Source organism: Lepus europaeus, chromosome 17, assembly GCF_033115175.1.
Source record: "Lepus europaeus isolate LE1 chromosome 17, mLepTim1.pri, whole genome shotgun sequence".
NCBI lineage: Eukaryota > Metazoa > Chordata > Mammalia > Lagomorpha > Leporidae > Lepus > Lepus europaeus.
The window spans coordinates 29,009,268-29,031,006 of record NC_084843.1 but is presented as its reverse complement, the minus strand read 5'-3'; the positions used below and the strand labels follow the sequence as shown (position 1 = coordinate 29,031,006).

The 21,739-nt window shown below is 43.1% G+C and overlaps 1 pseudogene; it reads right to left on the bottom strand.

Moving 5' to 3' along the window:
- Positions 1 to 19,825: 19,825 nt before the first annotated feature.
- On the bottom strand, positions 19,826 to 21,214 carry LOC133775859 (interferon-inducible double-stranded RNA-dependent protein kinase activator A-like; annotated as a pseudogene).
- Between the last annotated feature and the right edge of the window lie 525 nt (positions 21,215 to 21,739).

The window sequence follows — 21,739 nt, the reverse complement described above, 5'->3', positions numbered from 1 at the left end:
AGGCTCCCCGGGCCAAGAAAGAAGCTGCCCTGAAGGAGGGCCCTGTTGCTTCTGTACCTTCCTGACCTTCAGAAGCCGCATTGCCCCTCATGGAACTCAGCTGATGCCTGCCAGCCTCCTAGCTGGTCCTGTGTACCTCCCCACCAAGTTCCACACACTGCCGTGGAGTGAAGCGTTGGCGTTTTCTGTGATGCCAGTACCTTCTCCTGGTTTTGCCTCGACCCAGATTGTGTTAACTATATTTTTCTGTTAGGGATTTTGATTATCACTCCCCTGTAGGAAACTGAACCCACATCTAGTCTTTCTCAATACTGATAAATCTCAATTAAAAAAAGATAGTGTTTGTTTTGACAGGCAGCCTCCTGTGTGGTGTTAGATCTCAAGTGCAGGGATGAAGGTGTCCATCTGCTGAAGCCTGGGGTATTTCAGTGGTCTCAGAGTCATTCCCTCCTCAGGGGCTGGGCCAGAGGCTAGCTCTGCCTGCACCACCACTTTCTGGTGAAGGAGTCTGAGCACTTTGTGAATTATGAATCCAAGTCTAGCCTTCAGGGTTGTGAAGGCCCATGCATTGTTGAGGAGAAAGGAAAGGGAAAAGACAAATCAGGAATTTCATTTGCTATTTTAGAAGCCTGCTTTGTAATTTTAAACATTTAAATGCAGATCTAGGCCTTTCCAACTTCTCCTGCTGTGGCCGTGCAGGTCTGTTGAAAATCCTTCTGGTAACCTCTCTTGTGTGCCTTCTTCTCAGGGATTGGGCTCCTCTGTGCCTTTCATCACAGTGCTGCTAATGTCTGGTGAACGTTCCTTAAGCCAAGATGGCACAGGAATGGTTCAGCTGTGGGAACAACCAGCACGTGCCTAACAGTCACGTAGAGAGCCAAAGGTCAGCAGCTGGAGGCAGCCTGACCTGATTAGACCTGCCCTGACTCCCTTTCATGCTCAAGCCCAGACATGATGCTTGGAATCTTACTCATAAATACTGGTCCTCATCCCAAGAGTGAAGCAAATACATTCCCACATCTCCTCCTGATTCTTGTGGTCATTAAGCCATTGCTAAAAGAGTTTTTCTGTAAAGTACGTCAGGAAAATAAAAAGTATGGCAACTGTTACTGCAAATGTCATCATGAGTAGAATCTTTTTTCTCTAATATTTTCCATTTTGATCCTAAGATTAGATAGAGGTGAATGTAACTCCCTTTGTGAGGAAGTCTGAAGATTTTTACTCGGATATGCAAATACGGCCATGCGTTGTTTAACCTCAGCAACTCATTGGAGAAATATTTTGTAAGACCATTTTGCCCTTTCTAGTACTTACCCAAGCCTACTACACCCCCAAGATCTATTCTCCAGCCTTTTGCTCCTGGGTTAGAAAACCTTACCGCATGTTACTGTCTGGACATTGTAGGTGCTGTAGCTTCATATCTAAATAGAACTAAGTATAGTAAAAGTACTATAGAATTACAGCATAAAGATAAAAATGGTAACCTGTATGTGAATGGAGCTTACAGGACTAGAGCTTTCTGTGCGTGAATCAGTGAATGAGTGGCGAGTGAGTGTGCGGGCCCAGGATGTTACTCTCCATCACTGTAGACTTTGTAAACACTGTACAGTTAGGTCGCACTAAATTTATTTAAAGTTTTGTAATTTGCTTTGCTTTTTTAAATTTTATAACTGTTTAATTTTTTTATTCTTTTCTTATAACACTTAAAACACAGACCCACGGGAGTGGTTATTTAACCTAGAGCTTAAGACACCCACATCCCACATTATAATACCTGGCTTTGATCCTGACTCCAGTGGCCTGCTGACAAAGACCTAGGGAGGCAGCAGTGAAGACTCAAGTAATTAGGTCCCTGCCATGCACGTGGAAGACCTGGATTGAATTCCTGGCTTGTAGTTTAGGCCTGAGTGGCCTGGCCTAACCCCACAGCCCAAGCCATTGTAGGTGTTTAGGGAGTAAGCCAGTAGATGGCAGCTTGCTTTCTTTCTCTTTCCCTCTCTGCTTAGCTCCTCAAATTAATTGAGTTTTCTTAAACACACACACACACACATTGTAGGACATAGGAATTTTTTAGTTCCATCATAATCTTATGGGCCCGCCATTATATGTATGGTCCATCACAGAGCCAGATATTGATTGTGGTGTGACATGTAACCATATCTTCCTCTTTTCTTCCATAATAAAAGATTCCTACTTCCCATTGCAGTTCTTTGATAGGATTCCTGTGGTGGACCTGTGAGTAGAGTTTGATTCCAACTCAGTTTCTGCAGGTTTGTGACTCAGGGCAGCAAAGATTCCCAGGGGTGTCTTGGGTATCTGCTGCACTCTGCCAGCTGTAAATCTGGGAAGATTACAGGTTAGTTTCTAATACAGAGACTTTATAAAACAGTATGGAAATTTTTTACCCAAGTTTTATAGCTGATTTTATCTCTTGATATTTTAAGTAGATATGCATAAAAAGCTATTTTTGAAAAATACTGTCCCAGGGCCAGCACTGTGGCGTAGTGGATAAAGCTGCTGCCTGCAGTGCCAGCATCCCACATGGGTGCCAGTTCCAGTCCAGCTGCTCCACTTCTGATCCAGCTGTCTGCTATAGCCTGAAAAAAGAAACAGTAGAAAATGGCCCAAGGCCTTGGACTCCTGCACCCACATGGGAGACCTAGAAGAAGCTCCTGGCTTCAGATCAGCTCAGCTCTGGCTATTGCAGCCAATTGGGGAGTGAACCAGCGGATGGAAGACATCTCCCTCTCTCTCTCTGCCTCCTTCTCTCTCTGTGTAACTCTGTGTAAATAAATAAATCTTAAAAAAAAAAAAAAACCCACTATCCATACAGGTCTGTGAGAATTAGTATATACTTCATACAGATCCCCAGAGCAGAATCCAACTCCCTGTTTCCATATGGTATGAGCACATAGTCTGGAAAATTGTCTGACATGTAGGAGGCATTAATAATTACCCACTGAGTATTAAGTGAATCGTCTCTGCCTTATTCCGCCACTAATTCCCGGTACAAGTTTTCTGTGCTCTCAGTGGCATGCCCAGTGTCTATGTAAAGACTGACTTTTTCCTGTAATTCTGATTATAAGTAACTTGATTTCTATTGCTAAAACCTAAGATTTTAACTTACTAATTGCATGTTAAAAATCTCAAAAGCAAGTATCAGTTTATTACCCTCTACTATTGAAAAGAGGAAGATTCATTATATAGAGAACATGGAAGTCAGCAGCTGAATTGCTTCCTACCTTATTTCCTTATCAATATTTTTTCCTTATCACCTATGCAGTATTTTTCATTCTACTAATGAATATAGTGATCATGAATTAATTTTGGCAAGATATTTTAAATTGAAAATATACTTATTGGGCCAGCGCTGTGGCACAGCAGGCCTGAAGCACCGGCATCCCATATGGGCGCCAGTTCGAGACCCAGCTGCTTCACTTCCTATCCAGCTCTCGGCTATGCCTGGGAAAGCAGTAGAGGATGGCCCAAGTCCTTGGGCCCCTGCATGCGCGTGGGAAACCTGGAAGGAGCTCCTGGCTTCGGATCAGCGCAGCTCTGGCCGTTGTAGCCAACTGGGGAGTGAACCAACGGATGGAGGACCTCTCTCTGCCTCTCTCTTTGTGTAACTCTGACTTTCAAATAAATAAATAAATAATTTTTTTAAAAAAAGAAAATATATGTATTGGAGGCCAGCGTTGTGGCATAGCAGGTAGAGCCGCTGCTTAACATTCCAGCATTCCTTATGGGTGCTGGTTTGAGTTCTAGTTGTTCTACTTCCAATCCAGGTAATGTGATCCAATCCTGCTAATGTGCGTGGGAAAGCAGTGGAAGATGGCCCAAGTGCTTGGGCCTTTTTACCCATGTGGGAGACCCTGAAAAAGCTCCTGGCTCCTGGTTCCATCCTGGTCCAGTCCTGGCCGTTGTGGCCTTTTGGGGAGTGAACCAGCAGATAGAAGATCTTTCTCCCTGTCTTCCCCCCACCACCCCTGTAATTCTGCCTTTCGAATAAATAAGTCTTTTTTGAAAAGTGAAAATATACTTATTGATTTATAACATACCAGGAAACCTCAAGAAGTTTGTAAAAAATAGAATTAAAGTATAAATTTATTTTGGTTCAAAAACTTGAAATGCAAGCAGTTTTTTTTTCTAATATGCATTATCCATGAACTTTTTAAAAATGCTTTGTGTCCTACACATATAGTATACTGCATAAATCTTCAGTGTACACCTAAGAAATCAGTATGCAGATCAAAATCTATTGTTATCTCCATGTCAGATTTTTTAGTATTACTACTATGATTAAAAAGGCAGGGTTGAGTCGGTGCTGCAGCTCACTTGGCTAATCCTGCGCCTGCGGCGCCAGCACCCCAGGTTCTAGTCCCGGTCGGGGCGCCGGTTCTGTCCTGGTTGCTCCTCTCCCAGTCCAGTTCTCTGCTGTGGCCCGGGAGTGCAGTGGAGGATAGCCCAAGTGCTTGGGCCCTGCACCTGCATGGGAGATCAGGAGGAAGCACCTAGCTCCTGGCTTCGGATCGGCGCAGCACGCCAGCCATAGCGGCCATATGGGGGGTGAACCAATGTAAGGAAGACCTTTCTCTGCCTCTCTCTCTCTCTCTCTCTCTCTCTCTCTCTCTCTCTCTCTGTCTAACTTTGCCTGTCAAAAAAAAAAAAGGGGGAGTGGGGGCAGAGTTGTTACCAGTCACAGAGGGGAAGGTGGTTGCTGGAGCGAGTCTTATGGGTTCTTTTCCTCAGTTAAGTATAGAAATAAAAAATAAAAAGCGGGGAAACAATTTGCAAAGAGGCAGAAACTTTTATTTGATTGGCAAGTGATAGAGAAGGCGTCTGGTCAGAGAGGAGACCACGCAGAGTGCCTGAGTGGGACACTGGCTTTGAGGAAGTCTCCCGGGATTTTAAGGCATTACTATTTTTTTCATTGGTTCATTTTGTGGGGTCACCTATTGGACAGGGGTTTCACATAGATATGTTGATTGGCTTGGGGCTCAAGGAGATGGGGTGGGGCGGTCTCCTGGAGACTGTCTCCTTAAGGGCCCAGCCCCCTCCTCTGCTAGCTCTGGGTAGAAGATTGCAATTAACTTGAAGGTGTGATTTAAGGCAGCACACAGTCACACATGCAGCACAAGAAGCTAGTGGTGGGGGAGATGCCAGTTGGCCTGGAGACAGGCTTTCCAGCCACAGCTGGCAGCCTGCTTGTGAAGGACATTCTACCTACATCTGAAGGGGCCCACAGACTCCCAGCCCCACTGGCCCGGCCTCAGTTGGGGGAGGGAGATGGGAGAGATCTATCTACTAGTTCACTCCCTAAATGCCTGTCAAAGCCAGGGCCAGATCAGGCCAAAGCCAGGAGCCAGGTAGGGTAGCAGGAACGCAAGTACTTGGGCCATTACCTGTTGCCTCCTGTGCATTAGCAGGAAGCTGGGTTGGAAACAGGCAGACTCCAACAGAGGTGTGGCTTAACCCACTGCACCATAGCATGTGTCAGTTTTTATTGACACTTAATAATTGTACATATTTATTGACTATAGCATGATATTTCATTAAATGTATATAATCTGTACTAATCAAGTAGGGTAATGAATGTTTCCATCTTATTACTTTATGTTTGGAGCCCTTGAACTCCTCTCATATTTACTCATAAAGTAGGTAATAGGTTTTTGTGAAAGATAATAACTTATCTGCTGTAGAATGCTAGAACTCATTCCTTCTTTCTGTGTTTTGGTACCCATTTTCCAACCTCCTTCTGTTTGCATCCCACTCCCACTGTTCTCAGTCAGTATTAATCACTATTCTACATTCAGAATGAGTTTTCTACATATCAGAGAGAGAACATGTGGTATTTGTCTTTCTGTGTCTGACATATTATTTGTTTTTGAGTCTCCCATTGACCTCTTGTTCATTCCCCAATACTCACAACAGCCTGGGGGGAAGCGGGGAGCCAAGAACACAATCCAAACCATTCATGTGGGTGGCAGGGACCTAACTGCTGAGATCATCACTGCTGCCTCCCAGGGGAGGCAGGAACTATCAGGAAGCTGGAGTTAGGAGCCAGAGCCAGGTGCTGACCCCAGTTATTCCAGTGTGGGACATGAGGACCTCAGCCTGTGTCTAGGCCACTCACTCTTGGGTCTGACTTATGTCACTTAACATGATGTCCTCATGTTAAAAACATAAAGATATATAGTTAATGATAGATATCCAAGTAATTCAATTTTAAAATGGGCAAATTATGTAAATAGATACTTCTCAACAAAAGAAATCAAATAGCCAACAAATTGATGAAAAATGCTTAGTATCACTAGTCATTGGAGAAATGCAAATCAAAACCACAGTAGTATATCATTTCATCCCAGTTAGAATGGTTATTATCAAAAAGAAAGAAAGTGGGGCCGGCGCTGTGGCTCACTTGGTTAATCCTCCGCCTGTGGCGCCAGCATCCCATATAGGCGCCGGGTTCTAGTCCCAGTTGCTCCTCTTCCAGCCCAGCTCTCTGCTGTGGCCCGGGAAGGCAGTGGAGGATGGCCCAAGTGCTTGGGCCCCTGCACCCGCATGGGAGACCAGGAGGAAACACCTGGCTCCTGGCTTCGGATCAGCGTACTTCCAGCTATAGCAGCCATTTGGGGGGTGAACCAACGGAAAAGGAAGACCTTTCTCTCTGTCTCTCTCTCTCTCACTGTCGAACTCTGTCAAAAAAAAAAAAAAAAAAAAAAAGAAGGAAGGAAGGTAGTAGGGAAGGAAGGAAGAAAGAAAGAAATCCTGGCAAGGATAGGGAAAAGGGAAATTCTTATGCACTGTTGGTAGGAAGAAATTTTGAAATAAGAGAATAGAATTTATTAAAAATAGAGACTACTAGAATGAACTTTCTAGATTGGCCAGATTTAAAAAATGTTACATATCATGTTGTCTCAAGAGAACAGGGGAGATGATTTTAAAGAGGCTTTTAATTCTTCCTGTTAGTAAGCAGGTGCCCAATTTAGCAATTATTTAAAATATTTGGGACATCTTGCAAGGCCATAGTGGCCATCACTGCACTCTGAGCTTCACAATGCCACCCAAGGATAACAAGGAGCAAGTCACTGAGAAGTTGCCAAGGAAGATAAAGACCCTGTGAACAAATCTGGAGGCAAGGCCAAAAAGAACAAGTAGTCTAAAGGGAAAGGCTGCTACAAGGTCAATTAGCTTCATTTTGTTTGACAAAGCTACTTATGACAAACTCTATAAGGAAGTTCCTGACTCTAACCTTATAACTCTGCTGTAGTCTGAGAGTTTGAATATTCCTGGCTCCCTGGCTAGGGCAGCCCTTCAGAAGCTTCTGAACAGAGGACTTTCCAAACTGGTTCCAAAACACGGAGCTCAAGTAATTTATGCCAGAAATACCATGGGTGGAGCTGCCTCAGCTACTGGTGAGGATTCATGAACAGGTCCAGCAAATTGTACATTTGAAAAAATAAACCTTTATTAAATAAAAAAAAAGTTTGAAGGGTCAAGCACCTAGCCAGTGAGGCAGCCCCCACTTCTTTGTTTTAGTCTTTCATTCAGATTAGAGTGAACGCTGGGTATACTCTGGGTGTGGGCAGTATTCAGGGTATGTGGAGATACAAAGATATACATACAAGGATAGCACCATCCATTAATGAGTTTATAATTTAGTGTGGGAAGTAAGATGCACAAATATTTACAGTTGGAGACAATTAATTTCAGTCTGTGAGAAAAAGCACAAAGTACTTTCTGGAGTGATTTGGGCATTATGTGGGGTGCTAGCTTTAGAGCTGGCCATGAATGAACAGGATGAGAGGAAAGGATCTTGGAGGCAGAGCTAACTGCATGGGTGGGACCATTGGCCAGCTTCCTCCTCTGTGAAATCTTCCCTGACCCTCTCCTCTCCACCCCGTCCCTGTGCTCCAAATGGAGGTAGTGTGCCCTGCTTTTACATATGCTCATGGTAACACTTACATTGTGAGTTGTCATGTCCTTTCCTCTTTATTTTCCTAACATTGAGCAGGATTTTTTTTTAATTTTAAGATTTATTTATTTATTTGAAAGGCAGAGTTACAGAGAGGCAGAGGCAGAGAGAGAGAGAGGTCTTCCATCTATTGGTTCACACCCTAGATGGCTGCAACAGCTGGAGCTGAGCTAATCTGAAGCCAGGAGCCAGGAACTTCTGGGTCTTCCATGCAGTGCAGGAGCCCAAGCACGTGGGCCATCTTCTACTGCTTTCCCAGGCCACAGTAAGAGAGCTGGATCTGAAGTGGAGCAGCAGAGACTTGAACCGGCGCCCATATGGAATGCCGGCACTGCAGGCAGCAGCCTTACCCACTATGCCACAGCGCCAGCCTCAGTTGTATTATTTTTAATATATTGTACATATATTACATACATATATATAATACATATATTTTAATATATTGTACATATCTTAAATAGCACATAAAACATTTTTTAAAGGAGACCTTGTTATAACACAGTAGCAATGACATGCTAAAAAGTAGAGATAATGTTTGAGAATTAAAGAAATCTTGCAGACTGTTAAACAGAAGAGATAAACACAAACATCAAGTGAGCTGGAAATGGCGCCATACAAGCAATGGGGCACAACCACACAGGTGTTAGTGCTATCACTAGATGTGAAGTGGGATCCTTTTATCCCCTATACTTCTCTGATACATTCTTCCTTTATATCCTTAATAACCTGATAGGTTTCTTGTCAGAAAGTTTAGGTTCTTTTCTAAAAGTGTCAGTTCTTTTTTTTATCAGTCATCTCTTAATAACCCTTTTCTCTTTCATCTGTTCTTATAAAATCCTCTCATCAGTCACTTTGTCCAGTTTTCCTGCTGGCCACTTGTTATGTTATTCCTTATTGTGGGATATCTTATTTCCAGCCTTTAAATTTTTCTCAAATGTACTTCCTCTATAAAACATTCTTGATTAAAAAAAAAAACCTTCTATTTAACATTCCTAAGAGAAATACGCTTGTAACACAGTATAAAATAAATAACATGATTCTGCAGTTGCAACTCAATAATTCCTTATACTCATTGAGTGCTTAGTTTGTGCCAGGCACTGTTCTGTACTTTCTGCACATGTCTTGTTTCACCTAATCTTTAACACAAACCTATGAGGAATGTGCCAGTTCTCTTCATTTCATAGATAAGAAAATGAATCAAAGAGAAGGCAAAGAATGTTTTAGCATACTCTGCCAGAAAGAAATGCTAGAGCGTGGAGTTAACCCGGGCCCACACACTTAATCCCACCTCTCCAAGGTCCCTCTTGTATCACTAAGGACCCCCAAAGAGAGAAGTCAGAATAGGCTGTCCTGTGAGATCTTCATTAGAAGCTCTGGGCAATAAATACAGGGAAGAAGAGATTTTTCCCTTTGTGCCTGACAGTTCTCTGACCATCCTACAAGACATTTGTTGTTTAAGGGCAAGGACTATGTCTTATATATCTTTGGAGACATTTTATAAATGTAGATCAAATAAATCAATTAAGTGCAATTAAGCTACTATAAATTATAGTTGTGATTCTGTCTTTCAGAAAGCTCTATTTGGTGATGGCATGTGGCATAGTGAGTAAAGCCGCTGCCTGTGATGCTGGCATCCCATATGGGTGCCAATTCATGTCCTGACTGCTCCACTTCCAATACAGGTTCCTACTAATAGCCTGGGAAAGGTAGCAGAGGATGGCCCAAGTACTTGGGCTCCTGCCCCCGACATGGGAGACCCGGATGAAACGCCCAGCTCCAGGCTTCAGTCTGGTTCAGTCCTGGCCGTTGTGGCCACTTGGGAAGTGAACCAGTGGATGGAAGATCTCTTTCTCTCTCTGTCTCTACCTGTCTCTCTGTAACTCTGAGTTTCAAATAAATAAATCTTTTCTTTAAAGGGCTGTTTAACTGATGAAAGCATACTTTTTTTTTTTTTTTTGACAGGCAGAGTGGGCAGTGAGAGAGAGAGACAGAGAGAAAGGTCTTCCTTTTCCATTGGTTCACCCCCCAAATGGCTGCTGTGGCCGGCACACTGCCGCTGATCTGAAGCCAGGAGCCAGGTGCTTCTCCTGGTCTCCCATGTGGGTGCAGGGCCCAAGCACTTGGGCCATCCTCCACTGCACTCCCGAGCCACAGCAGAGAGCTGGACAGGAAGAGGAGTGACCGGGACAGAATCTGGTGCCGGCGCTGCAAGCGGAGGATTAGCCTATTGAGCCGCGGCACTGGCCGAAAGCATACCTTTTTTAAAGATTTATTTATTTGAAAGATTTATTTATTTGAAAGAGTTACAGAGAGAGGTAGAGACACAGAGAGAGGTCTTCTGTCTACTGGTTCACTCCCCAGATGGTCGCAACGGCCAGAGCTGCACCAATCCGAAGCCAGGAGCCATGTGCTTCTTCCGGGTCTCCCATGTGGGTGCAGGGGCCCAAGGATTTGGGCCATCTTCCACTGCTATCCCAGGCCATAGCAGAGAGCTCGATTGGAAGAGGAGTAGCTGGGACTAGAACCAGCACCCATATGGGATGCCGGTGCTTCAGATCAGGGCTTTAACCCACTGCGCCACAGCGCCGGCCCCAGAAAGCATATGTTTTTAGCACTAGATCTGTGCTAAAATATATAATCTGGAAAATATATAAACTTATAGCTTACATTATTGTATTTGAGGTTCTAGGTCAAAATTTCTGGTTAAAAAACTGTTAAAATAACTACTGAAACTCAAACCACATTATTGTTATATCTTCATGTTTCTGTTCACTCATCCACCTGTCTTAATCTGGCTAATAAAATGTCTAAGAAAATTCAAGTTCGCTTTAGGAAAAAAATGAAATATAGAGTTCATGCATATAGATATGTATAATATGTGTATATATAAAATATAAATGTCCCAGAGATTTCTGTTTAAAGGACTTTTTTTGTATTATTTACAAATTACACAAAAATAAGATCAGAAACATGGAAGGTCCCAGGATTACACTTTCCTCTGATCCCCTGACCCATATCAGAATGGTGGTGATGAGGCAAAGTGGGCAAGAACCCCTTGGTCTGAATCTCTCAAGCTACTGAACTGAATGGTAGTTAGAGTCTGTCTATTCATCACCCATGTATACTCACACATTAGACCAGTGGGAAAGACAAATTGAACTTAATATATTTCAAGTCTAGGAATAAGAAGTAAAGGTAAGGCAGTTCAACTTGGAGGTTTTAAATTAGAATACTAGCATACTGTGTGTTTTAACATGTCTTTGTAATTTGTATCAGTCAGGAAAATGAAAGTTCTTGGAGTTTAAACTACTACTTGTCAGTTGTTAGAATGACAGGAAGGGATCAGCCTTGCTAGCATTATCCCAGAGACTTTTAGTAGGTATTTATACTCTAGCTAATGGATTTTTCCAGCTGTTTTTTTAAAACATTGATAAAGGCCTGCAAGATTGAAGCCAAGTATTTATGCCAGAAAGAAAGAGACAAAGAAACAAAGGAGAGTGAAGAAATTATTTAATTACTCAAAGTTCTCTGCACTGCAGAGCAAACATTTCTAGATTGGAAGGGTATACCAAATGTCCTTGATAATTCAAGGAAATATTGCCATACCAGGGTACCACCAAATTGGATCATGAAACTTTGGAAAGCTGAGGACAAAGAAAATATCTTAAATATATTCTTTATTCAGGAAACAAATAGTGAATGAGATTCTCCAGAACAAGGGAGTAAACCACAAGGTACACAGATGATCCAGAAATAAGGAGTCCATCAAAGGGTAGATGAAAGTAAAACCTGTAGAATGATGCTGAAGAGAATCCCCAGGCCACGAGCCTCGCAAGCAGGTTTACAAAGTCCAGGTCAAGAAAAAGAAGTTGTTACACTACCGGATGAGACCAAATATATTGAGAAAAGATGGAAACCACTGTTGGTGAGGTTCAGCTGAATTAATGATAAGTATATAGAAAATGTGAAGAAAATAAAAGACCATTATTGAATCCAGAATGAGGGGGAAAGATATGCAAGAGAGAAATCGTGGATATGTGACATGGCTCATGTGTGCACAGTATTTACAGAGTCACTGTAATGTAAACAGTGACTACTGATACAATCAAGACTACAACACAGCTGTACTGAGAGGACACACAGGTGCCCATGTGTATGAATGAGGATGCAGTGGCAGCAGAGGTGGTGGTAGTCATGAAAAAGATGAAATTCTTACCTTCCATGATGGGAAGAAATAAATACATATTAAAGAACTGAAATCAGTAAGTAGGCATACAGTCATGTTGTTTAGAGATACAGAGAGAAATGCCAGAGTCACCTAAAAACAGAAGGAAGTGGTTACCTCTGAGGGGCAGAAAAGGGTGAGGAGGATGGGGCACTGCTGTTCTCAAAACATGCCTTATAAAACTACTTAACTATAAATTGTGTACAAGTATAACTTAGGCACAGAATAAAAATAAAATACACAGAAGCCATGAAGATATTCAAGTGAACAGAGCCTACTGGGACCCTCCCCAACCCCCATCTTTAGGTGGGGACAGCACTGTCTTCATATCTCACCAGCCTTCCCCGCCCACCTGTCCCTACCCACCACAGTGCTGGAGGGGACTGATAAGTGAGGAAAGGGAGCTGCTGGATGAGTGTGAGATCTGCTCTGCCAGGACTGTAGATGATTTCTTCCTGGGCAATTGAAAGTTTTTCTACTAAGGTTCCAAATATGAAAACTGGGCTGATTTATTTTAATATATTTCCTCTCCCAAACATTCCAAAACTCTTGATTTTAAAAACACTTTCTACTCCTTCTTCTTGTTTCCTCCCTTAGAGGCCTTGGGGTCCAACTGCCCTTGGAGGAGTTCACACTTTAACATTTAGTTTACAGAAATCTTCTGTGAACCTTTCACCTCTCTTTGTTGCCTTCACTGGGAAAAGGCCATGGGTTGGTTTTTCCTTTTGTTTGTTTTTTTGACAGAGCATTCTGTCTTTCCCTACAAAATTCTACAGTATTTCCATTTTTCTTCTCTGCTTATTCTACTGGCTGATTCTAAGGCCGATCTATGACATAAATAAGGACAAAGTTGAGATGACCCTGGTAGACCAGGTGGGCTCCTCCACTCACAGCTCAGTATTCGAGGGAGCACGGTGTCTTATTTTAGATGAGATCAAAACAAAACATTTCACTCTGGCCTTGCCTCTGACTTAGTCATACTCCTTATCTGTAGTGGAAAAGGCATGTTTATTCAATTTTGAATCAAACAAAACTAGAAGAGATATTTAATTACTTGGAAGAAATAATTGGGATTCAAAAGACTCTTAAACAGGTTCCAGAGGTAGGCTTAATAAATAAGTGAAATTGAGGCAGGCTTTGATAACAGCAATTAATACCTCAATAGGGACACCCACATGCCACATGGTAGTGCCTGAGTTCCAGTCCTGGCTCTGCTTCCAATTCCAGCTTCATGCTGATGCGTACACTGGCCAGCCCTGGCTGTTGTGGGCACTGGAAAATCCCTCTCTGTCTCTCTCAGGCTTTTAAGTAAATATAAATAAATACATAAATGAAACTTACCAGTGGTTTTAATTGTTATTTGATAGGGAAAGAGACAGACAGATCTTATATCTGCTGGATCATTCCCCAAATGCCCCACTATGGCTAAGATTGAGCCAGACGGAAGATGGTAGCTGGGAAATCAATTTAAGTCTCCATGTGGGTGGCAGGGACCCAACTACTTGAGCCACTACCTGCTGCCTTCCAGGGTCTGCATTGGCAGGAAGCTGTAATCAGGAGTTAGAGATGGAAATCAAACCCACGTATTCTGATACAGGACGCAGATGTCTTAACAAGTCTTAACCACTAAGCCAAATGCCCACACCCAGGGATAGCTTTACAAAATTCATGTTCATGGTCAAATTGTTTTACAAGCATAGAATAGGGAAGACATTTTAATACTTGAAGTGAAAAAGGCTAAGAATATTGCTTAACTCCAAGCTTAAAATTAATTGACAAGAGGAAGTGGCTAGGCAGTGACTGCCAAAAATGTAAATTCTACCTTGCTGAGAACATAGGCAAGATTATTCATGCTGTATAAACCTGTTCACCATTACATGTTTAGGAGGATCTGCTATGTAATCAATCATGACAAAGTTTCTGTGACAGTAAGAGAACAAGAGGAACTCACAGATCTTACATTCGATTAACAGACAAAGTGTAGGCAGGAGATGATTTTGGCAGTAAAGATAACTTACATTTGAGTGGTACTTTAATTTATCCTGTCCAATCATTTATATCACCTCTTTTGACTTCGTAGCTGCCTTCTGAGGTGGTAAGTCAAATGTAGTCACAATTTTAACGATGGGGAAACTGAGATTCAGAGAGGTTAAATCAGTGATTCTCAAACATTTAGCTCCCTTTTATATGCTTAAAATTATTGAGTTACTTGATGTCCTATGAAAAATGAAATAAAAATGAATCAAAGACCTAAATGTATGAGTTACAACTATAAAAGTCTTAGAAGAATAAGTGTAAATATTTGTGACTGGGGCTGGCACTGTGGTGTGGCGGGTAAAGCTGCCACCTGCAGTGCTGGCATCCCATTTGGGCGCCGGTTCATGTCTTGGCTATTCCACTTCTGATCCAGCTCTCTGCTATGGCCTGGGAGGGCAGTAGAAGATGCCCAAGTCCTTGGGTCCCTGCACCCACATGGGAGACCCAGAAGAAGTTCCTGGCTTCTGGCTGCGGATCAGCACAGCTCTGGCTGTTGAGGCCAACTGGGGAATGAACCAGTGGATGGGAGGCCTCTCTCTCCCTGCCTCTTCTCTCTCTCTCTCTGTGTAATTCTGACTTTCAAATAAATAGAAAAATCTTTAAAAAAACATTTTTGACTGAACCATGTAATGGTTTCTTAGATATAACCCAAAAGCACAAGTGGTAAAAGAAAAATGAGTGGGCCAGCACTGTGGCATAGCAGGTAAAGCCTTTGCCTGCAGTGCAGGCATCCCATAAGGGCACTGGTTCAAGCTGGGCTGCTCAGCTTCCAATCCAGCTCTCTGCTATGGCCTGGGAAAGCAGTAGAAGATGGCCCAAGTCCTTGGGCCCTTGCACCTGTGTAGGAGACCAGGAAGAAGTTCCTGGCTTCAGATCAGCCTAGCTCTGGTGGTTGAGGCCATTTGCTGAGTGACCCAGCAGATAGAAGAACTTTTCCCTCCCCTCCCCTCCCCTCCCCTCCCCTCCCCTCCCCTCCCCTCCCCTTTACTTCTCTTCCCCTCCCCTGCCCTCCCCTCCCCTCCCCTCCCCTCCCCTCCCCTCCCCTTCCCTTCCCTTCCATTGATTCACCTCCAAAAATGGCCGCTATGGCCGGCATGCTGCACCAATCTGAAGCCAGGAGCCAGGTGCTTCCTCCTGGTCTCCCATGCGGGTGCAGGACCCAAGCACCCACTGCCTTCCCGGGCCACAGCAGAGAGCAGGACTGGAAGAGGAGCAACCGGGACAGAATCCGGCGCCCCAACCAGGACTAGAATCCCGGGTGCCGGTGCTGCAGGCAGAGGATTAGCCTAGTGAGCCGTGGCGCCGGCCCAACTCTATGATCCACTTTAAATGGATGAATTTTATGATATGTGAAATATAGTTCAATAAAGTTGTTATAAAAACATCGAAGACTCTGAATAATTTTTGTTTCCATGGGTTATATCTATTACTATTCACTATATTAGACGTTGACCTGAGTCATTTATTTTAAAATACCAATAATTCTATTACATATTAAAATGAATAGTCAATTTTTATGGAAATTACCTATTTACCAAGTAAATATTTAGAGGGGTATTAACATTTATATGTATATTAAAGTTTATTTTATTTACTTGAAAGGCAGAGTTATGGAAAGGAGAGAGAGAGAGATATCTTCCATTCATTGGTTCACTTCCCAAATGACAACAATGGCTGGGGCTGGGCCGGACAGAAGCCAGGAGCTTCATCTGGGTCTTCCATGTTGGTTCAGGGGCCCAAGCACTTGGGCCATGTTATGCTGCTTTCCTGGGCACATCAGCAAGTAGCTGAATGGGGAGCAGAGCAGCCAGGACTTGAATCAGTGCCCATATGGGATGCTGGTATTGCAGGTGGCAGCTTTACCTGCCACACCACAGTGCAGGCCCCGATATTTTATAGTTTTACTAATCTCTTTAATACCTAATAATAGAATACAGTTCAATTCTTACATCTATTGCATTGTGTTTGGTTGAAGTCTATGAAGAAATCTCATCTCACAGATAGTTGAAAAAATAAATATTTTCCTTCCTTCCTTCCTTCCTTCCTTCCTTCCTTCCTTCCTTCCTTCTTCCCCTCCCCTCCCCTCCCCTCCCCTCCCCTCTCCTCTCCTCTCCTCTCTCACCTTTTTTTTTTTCTTTCTTTCACAGAGAGACAGAAATAGATATCAATAGAAAGAATTCCCATCCACTAATTCCCTCCCTCACTGGCCAGGGTTGAGCTGGTGCCAAAGCCTGGAACCAGGAATACAGGAAGGCAAGAGCCCATTTACTTTCACTATCACTACTGCCTCCTGTGGTCTGCATTACTGGTAAACTGGAGTCAGGAGCCTGAGCCAGGACTTGATCCCAGTCACTTTGATGTGGGATGCTGGCGCCTTAACTGCTAGACTAAACACCTGCTCTGGGAGAAGTTATTTTAATAATAAGATTTTAAGAAAAGTTTACTTATTTATTTGAAAGAGTGAAAGAAAGAGATCATTCCCTAAATGCCTGCAATAGCCTGGGCTAGGCCAGACAGAAGCCAGGAATCTGGGACTCCATCTGGGTCTCCCACATGGGTGGCAAGAAATCAAGTATTTGAAGCATCATCCCCTGTCTCCCAGGCTGCACATTAGCAGGAAGCTGGATTGGAAGCAGAGTAGGCTGGGATTAGAATCAGGCACTCCAATATGGGATGTAGGTGTCCAGTGACTTAACCTGCTGTGCCACAACTCCCACCTCTAGTAATCTTTTTAAAGATAACTGCAGATGGCCGGTGCTGTGGCTCAACAGGCTAATCCTCCGCCTGCGGCGCCGGCACACCGGGTTCTAGTCCTGGTCGGGGCGCCGGAGTCTGTCCCGGTTGCCCCTCTTCCAGTCCAGCTCTCTGCTATGGCCCGGGAGTGCAGTGGAGGATGGCCCAAGTGCTTGGGCCCTGCACCCGCATGGGAGACCAGGAGAAGCACCTGGCTCCTGGCTTCGGATCAGCACGATGCGCTGGCCACAGCTCGCTGGCCGCGGTGGCCATTGGAGGGTGAACCAACGGCAAAAGGAAGACCTTTCTCTCTGTCTCTCTCTCTCTCTCACTGCCCACTCTGCCTGTCAAAAATAAAAATAAAAAAAATAATTGCAGATGTTCTTCTTTGATACTACACTAAAACTCAGTAAATGGTAGTTTCTTCAGGTTAGTTACAATTTGAAATCCTATCAATGAGCTCGTTGTATGTTGGATTCATTGATCTTGCATTTTGAGGGTGCCTTTTGTCTATGCATGACTTTGTCATATTATGCTTTGGTTATTTGTAAAATATTAGTTCATTGATTTATGCAAATCTTTAGAATGTTGACATTTGTTCTATAATATTGGAAAATGGCATTAATATCAACACTGGTTTCATCATGAGTCATATTCTATTTTTTAAAAGATCTTATTTATTTTGAAGGCAAAATTACAGAGAGGCAGAGGCACAGAGGCAGAAGCAGAGACAGAGAATCTTCCATTCACTGGTTCACTCCCCAGATGGCTGCAACGGCCTGAGTTGGGCCAATCTGAAGCCAGGAGCTAGGAGCCAGGAGCTTCTTCAGGGTCTCCCACATGGGTACAGGGGCCCAAGTACTCAGGCCATCTTCTACTGCTTTCCCAGGCTATAGCAGAGAGCTGGATCAGAAGTGGAGCAGCCAGGTCTTGAAACAGCACCCATATAGGATGCTGACACTGCAGGCAGTGGCTTTAACTGCTACACCACAACACTGGCCCCAGAGTCTTAGATTATTCAAAAGCTATCAAACAAATACATGGATTTTCCCCAATCCTAATTTTTGTTTGAAAGCTCAAATTTTATCATTGGAACAAATAATATGAGTTATATTCTTAAACTAACAGTTGTTATTAATGTTTAAGAAAATGCCAAATACTCATCTGATTAACCAGTCTTTCTGTCAGCCACTCTTTCAAGTAAAAATTATATTCCTTGGCCAAAGTGGTTAATTTAGCTCACAACTAAAATGATCACACTAAGGCTTTCCCTCAGGATAGTCATCATTGTTTGGTAGGTTGCAGAAATGTTTTATGCCTGTGTCTCATTTCATGACACAGAATTTCAAAGACATGTTCTCAAAGATCAAGATTGGCCACAATTGATAATTTTTTCTTTTTCCTTGTGTTAGTTTATTTTCTGTTGCTTTCACAAAATACCTGGGGTTGGGTACTTTCCCAAGAAAAGAGGTTGATTTAGCTCATAATTTTGGAAGTTGAAAGTTCAAGATCAGGCAGCCCCCCATAGATTCAGCCTCTGATGAGAGCCTAACGGGAGGTGGCATCATGGTGGGGAGCACATGTCAGACAAGAAGTGAGAGGGGAGAGGAGGGACCAGCCTCCCTGTTTTATACTGACATCTCTCAGCACAGACCCATGACCACTATCTAAACACCTCTGGGATCTATGTCCCCAATGACTTAATAACCATTCACTAAGCCCCATATATTATGGATCCCACCACCTCTCCCTTTAAAAAATAGTTATTTATTTTCATTTATTTGAAAAGCAGAGAGATAGAGAGATCTTCTGTCTACTTACTCATGTCCCTGAGTGCTTGCAAAAGCAGAGGCTGAATCAAGCCAAAGCCAGAGGTCCAGAACTCAATCTAGGTCTTCGACATTGATGGCTGGAACACAAGTATTTGAGCCATCATCTAATGCCTCCCAGGTGTGCATTAGCAAGAAGCTGGATACAGAAGTGGAACCAAGATTCCCATCCAGTCATCCAGTATGGGATGTGGGCATCCCAAGCTGGGTCTTAACATCTATGCCAAACAACCACTGTGCACCACCTCTTCATGTTATCACACTGGGGATTTAGATTCCAACCCAAGAAACTTGGGGGATACTCAACCATATCCAAATCATAGCATTTACCAGGAACATCTTAACTGAAATTGAGTTATTTTCTGAGTGAATGACACTGAGGAATATCATGACTACTGGTATAGTTTGGTACTTACAGCTTGATTCCTTTACAAAGCCAGTGCCCAACACTGCTTTGCTACCATCAGAACAAATGCCTATATGGTGGTGAAAAAATGCAAATGACAACTTAATGTTATTATGAGTTTTATTTAGGATTTGTGGAACTCCTGAAGTTCTTGGGGTGACTTAGGTCTCCATGGGCCACACAAAGAAAACTTATGCATCAAATGCCTCTGTCAATCAAAGTCAAGCATCTAGTATGTAACAGGATAAATACTTGAAACAAATTGACTTCTAGTTTAAGGATCTCTTCACTGTAGGAAGCAAAATGAATGGTATAGATATAAAGTGTAATGAGAATACATCTTAAATCATTACTTTTCTAACACAGGCCTATTTAGAAAAGCAATTAGTGGTTATCAGTCAGGTCTGATCACTTTAAGCTCATCTGGTTCATGTCATAAAAACAGCTTAAACAGATTTGCTGAAAATCATGAAGGAATGCTAAATAACTGGAAGTGAAAAAAGATAAAGTGGACATCCATTGCAGACTGGAGATAACAAACTGGGACTTGTTGCATTATGTTTAATTGAAGGAGTTTCATGAAGTTGAAATCATAGGATTTTTTTTTTTAACAACAGCTCTTTATTACATAGGTCCAAATACACAGCAGACTAATGTTCCCTGAATTTCAACAATCACATCCAATAAAGACTTTGTGCAGTTCCTTGACACTCTTATTCCAAAGGGATTCCTTACAATCCGCTTTCTGAAGCCCTAGGCAAAGAAGAGCTGAAGCACCAGTAAGAAAGATGGTCACTAGCACTGTTGTACTTCATCATCATCATCATCACTGTCATCATCATCATCGTCAAACATGCAGTTTCTTCCTCCTATGTGCATGGCACTGTAAAATGGGTGCTACACTCTGCCTTATGGTACAAAGTTTATAAATACAATATACCAATACAAAGTTGAAGCCATTAAAAAGACCTGAATAATGACTACCAGGAGATAATTAAATCTGGAGTGTTGATGGAACCTATGAAGAGATTTAGAAACAGCACAAAAACTCAAACATTACAATAAATGTTTTACTTGGGGAGGGGTGAGGGAGGAACTTTCTGTGTACTGCTGAAGGATTTCCCAAGTTGCCCCAGGTTTACTTTCTTTCTGCTATTATTTTTAAATACTGCAAAGCGTTGTGAGCTGCATCACTTTGTGCATTGCCACAGGAGATGCCCGAGCCATGGCAGACTGTGATGGGACTGGTAGACAGTTCAGCCAGACATTGATAGTGTCCATTGGCACTCAGTTCTTCTATGTCCAAATATGTGATATTAAAACCTTGTTCTTTGCAATGTCACTGAGCAGCTGGATGTAATCTGTATTTGGGAGACTCAGGAGGCTTCTCTTCAGTAAGTTGATCTTTTCACCAGGGGAATTCCTCAAGGAGTGCCAAGTACATCCTAAAGAATGTCCTACTACATTGGTTAAAGAAATGTGGTTCTCTGGAGAAATATTACTAAATTTGGCAAGAAATTTCTCAGCAGCATTTCTCTTGGCTTGTTTTTTTTTGATGTCCCCTTTCCAGTTTCCATAAATGACTCTAGCCTGCAAATTGTGGTGTATTCCCTCTTATGGGCAGGTCCTCCCTCCTGGGAAAGGGTGTATTCAGGAAGTCTCCAACCATGATGAATAGCCAATTCCTGTAATGAGCCAATTGGATTAAGCTGGTTCTTTGGTTGCTTGGAAGGGTCAGGCATTAAAGGATCAGGAACTGCAAAGCAAATACTTGCATTGGCTTTCAAAATGTTTATGGCAGCTTCTGCAGCCTTATGTTTTGCCAGCTTCTTACTTGTACCTTCACCTGTGCAGGTTATGTCACCCACGGTTACTCTGAAGGTGAAAGTGGGCACGCATATTTGCACACCGGATCGTTCGCATTCATAAACCGGGATGTTCTTGGTCTTCATGCCGTATTCGTGTAATACCTGGATCGTTTTCCCTGGCTTAGCTGTTATCATTTTCCCCAAACTGTGCCGCGGCCCACTGCGTCAGTCACCGGCGGCGGAGACCTGGAGGAGGCCGGGTGGGAACCCGCGCCGCATCCTCTCAGGACCAAGCCCACCCCGCGCGCGCTGCCTCGGCGCACCGAGGGTCCCTGCTGCAGACCCCGGCCCGGCACCGCTGAGATGGTGGGGGGAAATCATAGGATCTTAAAAGTAGGTAAAATCTAAGAGAAAATCTAGTCCATTAGCTCATTTCATGCAAGACCCTTCACACACATCTGGCACAGGTGGAACAGATCTGGAGAGGAGGGGCTTACCCCTCCCAAGACATCTTAGAACAGCTCACGATATTTGGACCTAACATTGGCCTTTCTCCCTTGCCCACCACACCACACTCATTTCCACATACTTTGACGGCTTTATTCAATCCTCTGGAGCAATAAGAAATAGGTCTACTTCTTTTTTGTGGCATGTTGTAAGTCAGCTGTCAAGTTTCCTCATAAACTTTCTCTTTTTCTATCTAAAAGTACTCAGTTTTTTCAACTT